This window comes from Dipteris shenzhenensis, chromosome 30 (assembly GCF_047967505.1).
Source record: "Dipteris shenzhenensis isolate YYH24624 ecotype China chromosome 30, Dip_SZ_1.0, whole genome shotgun sequence".
In the NCBI taxonomy this organism is placed as follows: domain Eukaryota; kingdom Viridiplantae; phylum Streptophyta; class Polypodiopsida; order Gleicheniales; family Dipteridaceae; genus Dipteris; species Dipteris shenzhenensis.
Genome location: NC_141625.1, coordinates 10,043,980 through 10,053,200, shown reverse-complemented (window position 1 = coordinate 10,053,200; position 9,221 = coordinate 10,043,980). Strand labels below are relative to the sequence as shown.

General features: G+C 37.5%; 1 pseudogene; it reads left to right on the top strand.

The window, feature by feature from the left end:
* The first annotated feature begins 1,491 nt into the window (after positions 1 to 1,491).
* On the top strand, positions 1,492 to 2,154 carry LOC147881696 (uncharacterized; annotated as a pseudogene).
* Positions 2,155 to 9,221: the final 7,067 nt, after the last annotated feature.

Genomic DNA, 9,221 nt, shown 5'->3' with positions numbered 1-9,221 from the left:
GGAAGATGAGCAGGTGTTTAGTAGCTTGTCCTTCATAAAGAACAACTTATATCTAAAGGAGAGAATGTCTGAGTACTTCAAGCTTGTTGATCTATGCCAAACAATGATTCTTAGTTTAGTGGAAGATGAGCGGGTGTTTAGTAGCTTGTCCTTCATAAAGAACAACTTGTGAAATAGACTTGAAAAGAATTTGGATACATGGTTGAGATTGTATACTACCAAACATGACCTTAGCACATTTCCATTTGAGGAGGCGTATGCTTTATGGGACTCAAATTTTCATAGAAGGACTATTAACAAGAATGCATTACAAGATGAAAGAGCATTTGAGCATGTCCAAAGCTTCCAAATCTGTGACAAATTTTCTGGCAACTTTCACTTGCTTGTTTCTTCTCTTATTGGCACACTCTCTTATCTTGTTTTTATACTTTTCAAGGTTTAGGGTTGCTGATGGTCTCCCTCTTTGATTTCATTGCTTGTGGTACAGTCTCTTACTTTATTCTATTGTTTTGCAGGGTGATCACCGCTTCCTGTTTTTTGCAATATTTTTGGTTTAACTCCTAAATATTGCATGAGCTACTTATTTTAATTGGTAAGCTTTATATTTCTCATTTTCAAATTCATATGGGTAGACCTTGGTAAAGAGGGAGTTATATCTATCAAGCTATGCAAGAGAGATTTGATGTAGTATCAAAAATTCAGACTTAGGTTAGGTTAGTATAAGTATAAGACTAACACCAAATATCTAGCATTGACAGTATCTAACACTGTAAGTATTAGTTTAGAACAATCCTGAACACTTAGTTTGGAACAATTCAGAACAGTTAGGAATAGTCCAAAACTAGAACAATTCATAATAGTTAGGAACAATTTAGAACAGTTTATTTTTTGATATCAAATATAGTTAGCAGTTTAAATGTTGGTATTAGATACGATTAGTTTGAATTAGTATCTAATCAGTACAAGTTGAATAGACTTAGCGTTAATATGGGCCTATAGTTAGTATAAGACTAACACAAATACGTTTAGTATTACAAAAGCTAGTAGTAGTATTAGTTGAAATAAATTCAATTACTATATTTTCTAGGAGTTCATGTTTGCACTTATTTTGGACAAATCTTTATGTTTTTTACTCTCAAGGAAATGGTTGTAAGAGCTTTTGATGGATATTACATGCAAAATAAAAATGTTGATCTTATCTTTTTAAAATATAGGCAAGTACTATATGTTGTAGGAGCTGAGATCTACAGTTGCTGGATATTGCACAAAACTTTTGGGTGGTGTACCCTCAAGGTAATTTTGTCATTCAAATGTCAATGTGGAATAAATGATGATGCATTGTGCTATTGTTGTTTGGGTTTCTCATAATTAATGCTATGAAGAACTTGCTACAATTATAGGTATTTGCTATGTGTTCCCTAATTTGTAGTTTAAAAGGGACTACTTTGGACAAGAGCATAAAATCGTGTATTGGATACACGGCTATGATAAATGGCCATGAGCAATGGTGTTGGATGGAGTATATGTCCAAATTGCAATAAAGCAGAACTGAACATGAATTGCAGGTATGATTCTTCATTGCCTCTCTGCACATCATTCTCTTCTTTCTTCTCATCATGATGAATCATAATCTATTATGCTATTGTGTAAGGTCTCATCTGTTGTTTGATTAATATCATGTAAATTTTTATGTGACTATAACTAGTTTCTATGTGTATCATGATGTGTAGTGTAGAAGGGAAGGGAGTAGTTTGCCAACACTTTGCTGCATGGAGGCTGCCTAGGAACTCCCTTCTAGCACCCTTCCTAGAAGGAAGTAAAATACCAATTTTCCCAGATCCCTTCATGGTTAACCATCTAGAAACACCCTTTGGAGGTGAAACCTGAGTTCAGCTACCAGTGTGTCATCAGTGCACGTGACAAGTAGTCATGAGATGGATCTATTCAGATTAATTAGCTAGGCCTCATGTTGTTCTTATTTGTTTGACATATTGGTTGTGTGGTTTTTCTTAAACTAGGACTTGCAGCATCTACTTTTCAATTGTCCTCGACATTACCCCTGATGATGTAGTAGAAGTCGCAGTCTTGGGGGACATATCAACATAAGCTCCATGTGGGAAGGTAGTCTTGAAGGAGGCAAACATTGAACAATAAAATTTGAAATCGGGAGTTGGAACAACATGACACAGCAGATGTGAGAGGTCCAAATATGCCCAATGGTAGCAGACATTATCCTTCTCCCCATGTGTAAGATCCGTGACTCAAATCTAGTATATACTTCTCCTATGTGCCACTCCCATTATGACAATATGCAAGGTTGCATGATGCTTTATGAACCATTTCATTTTTTGGTAAATTTTGCAGAATTTGCAGCAAGTATGACTATTTTTTGTATATCATGATGTGTATTGTAGAAGGGAAACATAATCAAGTGCACTGCTTTAAGCATGTGGTGATGCGAGAAAGGCACTATGAGCAATGGTATTGGCTAGAGTGTAAATTTGAATTGTGACAAAGCAGAGTTGGACATGAATAGTAGGCATGATGCTTCATTGTCTTTCCCCCATGTCTTTCTCCTTGTCATTTTAGGGCTTTCTCACATAAGTTATCATAACAAGAACAATAATTAGTTGAATGAGTACATGGTTTTATACCCCAATTGTCCCTTTTCATTGTGGGAAGGTGAACTGATGTCAAAGATGTCTTTCTTTTATTGCACGAACACTTACTTTGATCTACTACAAAGGTACCATGATGAGCTTGGATACCCATTTCCTAAAGCAAAGGAAGGATTGATCTACTACAAAAGTACCATGACGAGCTAAGATACCCATTTCCAAAAGCAAAGGAAGGATTGTATGAAAATCTTGTTAGTAGTTCTTTAGTTGATATATGTGCTTTGTACATGTGCTAGGAAGTGCTTCACAAGTTTTCAATTTAAATTTTGTACAAGATCCAAGCTGAAGGTGAAAGTTTTTCTTATTGATGTATGATGATTCATGGCTTGCACTAATTAAGTGGTATGTAACAAATGACAACATGCAACAAAGAGGCATACATCAGAACTATAATAAAAGTTGGTTTGAAATATGTTTGCCTCTTTTGTGTGTCTTGGTAAGTCAACATATCTTGAATTGGGCCATTCTTGATGCAAACAATGATCAAGTATTGGATTTAATTTGGATCATAAGGTTAAATGCATTGGAGGTGCATGAGGTTAGTTGGTTGAAAAGTGTTTTGACTATTATTTTCAAAGAGCTATTTGAAACATCCATCCTAATGTGTTTTGAAGAAAAAAAGGTATTGAATTACTCTTCAATACTAGAAAAAAGAAAATTCACATTCAACTTTTAAAGGTTGAAAAATAAGAGCTTGACTGAATTCAATTGCAAGCATGGGTTGATAGTAGGGTTCTAGAATTGATTATGATCAAATTAAAACTATTTGAGGGTGTTGTTGGATTTGACCATGTTGTGGACTCACATAGCACACACACAGTGAAGCTGCCAAGGCAAGACTTGTTGGTGATGGTCTCAAATTTTGTGGACTCACATAGAACACACATAGTGAACCCAAGGAAAGACTTAATGGTGATGGTCTAATCTTCTATGGGTATTTTTTACATGGTTATTTTGAGGGTAGGGTGCACACTGCATGCATACAAAGAATTGTCTTAGATCCTTACATAGATTTATGGTTTACTTATGTGTACGATCTTAGCATCTATAGTTGTAGCCAATGAATAAATTTTGAGATGCTTTTAGAGGAAAATGCTCTCACCTTTTTATGAGAAGTGAAATTCTATCCAAAATGGAGTGCACTTAATGAGATTATTGATATTTTAAACATAAAAATGGAAAAGGTGCAATTGAGTCAACAATCTAAGGGGCGTAGCCTCTTTTTGAATAAATTTATGTGTCATAATCATTGTTATGGGTAGAGAAATAAGTGCTAAGATAATCAAAAATTGGTTTCTAGGAAGGTAGTAAACGCATCAACGACTAGATGTTTGAATATTGAGAATTTTTATAGTCACGTGCATTGCATAACTAGAAACATGCATTCAACAAGATGGCACCTTGGGTGTTTTCTATATAAAATTTGAGAGAGAGAGAGAGAGAGAGAGAGAGAGTTCACAAAAGTTGCAAATGAATTATAGAATCACACAATTATGTTTGGGTACATGAACGTATCTATCACTTTGTAAAAATTAATGTAGACTCCTTAAGTAATGAGATAAATTTTTATAGTATACATTTGGAAAATTGACTTCAAAATTATTCGCCAAGTAGCTACACTTCAACATTTGATTTTGAAATTATTCGCCCAAATGTCATAGTAGGATTTTAGAATTTTAAAAAATAGCTCAATCATCTACACTTAAGCTCTAATCGTTGCTTGTTAAAATTTACCCTGATGGGACCACATACGTCTGAATGCACCAAATCAAGCTTTTTAAACTCTTTCTTCTCCTTTCTTTTATGGGCTGATTTAGTCTGCTTCCCATAGAGACAGTGCTCACAAAATTCAAAATCAGAGAAACTCAAATGCGCTACATAATCCAAACGGCATAAGAGTTTCATTCCATTCTGGCTCATGTGCCCCAACCTGCAATGCCACAAAGAAGTGCTTGGCTGCTCGGTTATTGCAACAACATGATCAAATACCCCTGATACATGTAAGGGATACAAAGTCCCATACTTGGCACCCCTAGCCAAAAGCATAGAGCCCTTCTGAATTTTCCAACTCTGAAAGCCAAAAGTGGTGTGAAAACCAGCATCATCTAGCTGAACCGCTGAAATAAGACTCTTGGTCAACTTAGGCACATGTCTCACATGTTTCAAAATAAATGCAGACCCATTTGCAAAAGAAAACTTTGTCACCTACTCCCACTATGTCACATGCATAGTCATTTCCAAGATACACACAACCTGTCTTTCCACTGTCATAAGTGGAGAACTATTCCCTATGGGGAGTAACATGGAATGAAGCACCAAAATCCAAAATCCAATCCTGGGAATATGCATCATCTGGAGTGGTAAGCAACTCTGCAGATAAACTAGACATGAAGAGAACGTCATTGTCACTATCATGTGTGACTGCATTGATCTCCTCGATCTTCACTCTTCCTTTGTCCTCCCTTGGACTCTCTTCCTTTTGATTTGCACCCCAATTTGCATTCTTTTTCTTATCCTTTTGCTCTCTTTTCAGCTTGTAGCAATCCTTTTTCATATGGCCCTTCTTGCCACAGTGGTAACACTCAATGTTCCATGCCCTGGATTTGCTACGAGACTTCTCTCTATCTTTGGACTTCCCTCTAAACTATATGTCCCTTTGCACATTTAAGGCTACATCTTGCTTGTTGCCGTCCATAGACTTCCGTCTAATCTCCTCGGCTAACAAGCTACCCACAACATCATCAAATTTCAGTACTCCACCAGGTGCAGAGTTACTGACAACTGTACGGAAGGTATCCCATGAGGATGGCAATGAACATAAGAGAAATATTGCCTTGGTCTCCGCATCAAAATTCATCTTCTGAGCCTAAAGCTGACTGAAAATAATATTGAATTCATTCAAGTGAGAAGCAATGGAGACCCCTTCCTTCATATGCAGCTCAAACAACCTCTTTATGAGGTAAACTTTATTAGAGGCAGTTTCCTTCTCATAAGTGGTGCACAGTTTCTTCCACAAATCTTCCGTAGTCTGCTCATTTACTACTGTGAAATAAACTGACTTTGCAAAATGAAGTCTAATAGTAAACTTTACTAATGCATCCAACTCATTCCAATCATCCTCCCAACTCATTCCAATCATCCTCGGACATATTTGCAAGCTTAGCTTCAATCCCTGCCAAGGTTTAATCTGCTTCTTTTGAATAAGCACATCCCTTATTTGCTCTTTCCACAAAGAAAAGTTTGTCCCATCAAACTTTTTAATGCTAAAAAAAGTCCTTTTCAGACATGGAAGAGGATGCCATGATGCAAATGAAGCAAAAATCCCAAATGCTAATGCCTACCAGAGAGAATCACACCAAATACCAGGTGCACCCAAGTGTATATGCCACAATAGAGTGACATATCACCAAAACTCATGTCTCAAAGCATCTGACTAATGTGCATATACTATGCATCCATATGAGCAAATCTGGCCCAATCTAAAATGCCAATTGCAATGGCAATCTAAAATGCCAATAAGTGCCAAATGACTCAAGCATAAACACCGTCCACTGGTATATGCATTAATAATATCTCATCCAAGAGAGCATAGCACTATCAGTGCATCACCTGCAATGTGTCAAAGCTGTCCCTCAGCATAAAATAGCATCCATGTGCAAAGCGTCCATAAAAATAACATCCCACAAGGTAATTTGGGCCTATCAACGCATCCAATAAGAACCGCAATGCATCCAAATGGCCTATAAATCATCCACTACAACCCAATGCACACCACGAACGAGCGCACTACTCAAACTGCAACCAGAGTGATCAACATAAGGTATGCTCAAGAAATCATGATCCCACGGTAATGACCGCTACTGAAAATAGAACCTGAGATGCCTTAAAACATGGGCGCCATTGCATAATCGAACTTAGCAAGAAAATCTGTAAATATCTCTCTTCTGTCAGAACTCCAAAATCCCAACCGATGAGTGAGAAATGGGAATCAACACTTATCCACTGCCATGTGGCATAAATCTAAGGTAACCTTAAAATAAAAACTGCATAACAGAGAGACGAAATCAAATACATAGAGATCTATAACTCTGACAACCCTCCACCGAATCACGTAAGAACTGACAGGTAGGGATTTTTGGACGTCCGGAACATAATGGGACAGACGGTTTTGAAAACCGTGGTCTCAATCACTGGGTCCAACACATGGACTGAAAAACGTTTTTGAAAACAGAGCTGTTTGTAAACTCCACCGGAGTGCAAATGATGAGCAACATAGAAGTTTTAGAACCTCCTGAGTCCACCGGAACTGACAAATCTGCAAATGATTGCTCCAAACTTGAGTTCCAACACCCGGACAGAAAAACGCGAAAACTGACAGTGAGTCAGAAATCCAATGAAATGATCCCAGATTCAAGAATGAAGGTGTTTCCAAGCTCCTAAAGTAAAGTGGACACTAAAAGCAAGTAATAGTTGCCTCTACAAGTCAATACGGAACAGGGAAAAGCTCAAAAAATGACTTTCTTTGAAAACACTTTGCACTCTCAAAACCACTTCGCAAAATCAAAGTGACTTTTCCAAAGGTTCCTCCAAGGTCTCGGCACACTCGGATGCAAGTAAAGTCACCACAAAGCTTCCCACAGAGCTTCTCCTTCCTCCCGCAGAGCTGTTGAGCTTCCAAGCATTCACGCACACTCAGCTAGATCACCCGGGCTCTGATATCAGTTGAGAGTGCTCTCAACGGAAGCAAGAACGGAAGAGGGAGAGAGAGAAACAGAGAGCCACACAAGTTTTGGTGGGTGCAGAACCCCCTAATCTTCTTTTTCATTCATTTATATATGTGTTTGAGTATTGTACATAATCGGGGTAAAGGCACACTGACCTTTAACCCCCACAGGAAGAACATAACTTGTGCACTTGGCATTAGGATACTAAGATACATATCTAAAGTGCCATTGGTTATCGATTTGCAAGGGAAGCTAAAGCAAAGTGGATTGTAACCAAATTACTTAAGGCCTTACAACCACTAAGCCCATTTCGAGTAATAGATTCATATTCCAATGACTATGTATGTAAGGGCTTGTTTTGATTACATGACTTCTCTCTGTAAAAGAAGATACATATGTCACGATATGATTATTTGTATTAGATCCTAGTGGATCATTCTAAGGAATTTGGCGATTACCCTATGGTTGTAACATTGTAAATTGATCAATCATATATAATAAAATATGCACATATGCATTAGGTCCTAGGATGGTTATAAAAAGATAGTATTGTGCATGGGTATTGCATTAATCAATGGTAGGCATAAAAGAGTCATAGGCTACGAGCAGAATAATGGGGTATGCCCAAGGGATGTGATCCCAAAAGGCACGAGGGGTTGTACCCTCTCACATCATTCATGGTGTGTGAGTATGGCATTTGCATGCATATGGATTGTGGCTTGAGCTGAGCATGTAGGAAGAGTCTAGAAAAAATACACTCACGTGAGCACTCCTTTCACCCCATTTGGAGAGCCAATCCTTCTCAAGTTATGCATCATTCTCACACATGAGCATCCTTCATTTAAGTTTGTGACGACATATATCTAGATGAATCCGAGCACATGCCTACACTCATCCTCTAAACACACAACACACTGACGACAATCACAAGATTGGAAACCATAAGTCTATCATGCATACTAGGGACAAGCTGCTATGATGCCCCCACAGACATCAACAGGAAATGCCCAAGGGTAGGTGTGGACCTTAGTATAAACATATTCCCTCACAATACAAATCCACACACCCACACATACTTGAGCCTCCATTCATAAAAAGGTCTTTGTACTAAGTTTTGTCAACAGTTTGCAAGTGAAGGGCAAACTCAACTGTGACAAAGGCTAACACTAAAGGAGAAGGCTAATAAAAAAGTAGCCCAAATTCTCTCCCTTCAAGCTACAACTCCTTGTGAAGAGTATGCGATTTCACTAAAGACTCTCCCAAAAAAATTATTTCTAAGCATACAAGTGCTTAACAATCTACAATAGGGCAATGTATTGCTTAAGATAGAAAGAATTTATCAAGCCACAACATGGACAAAAGCTTCTATCTATAAGAGGATCCATTGACTTGTTCTTCTATAAGAGGAAAGATTCACAAAATTACCAAGCCACAACATGTATGAAAGCTTATCTTTGTAAGAGGATACATTGGTTTGTTTCTGAACAAGACAAAGGCCAATATTAAATGAGAAGGCTAATCAAAAAGTAGTTCACATTCTCTTCATCCAGCTACAACTACTTGTGAAACTAGAATACCACTTGTCTTTCAAACAAGCATTTTAAGCCAAAAATTGCTTAGACAATCTAGTTGATAGGGCAATCCACCACTTAAATAGAAAGAATTACTCACAATATAACAAGCCACGACTTGGATGGAGACTTTTATCTTCAAGAGTATACAATGATCAACAAAGGAGAGATTCAAAGATCACATGTTTTGAGAGCTAGTATACTCTATGATATAAGCTAGTAATATAATTTCTTATGTTGTTTACTTT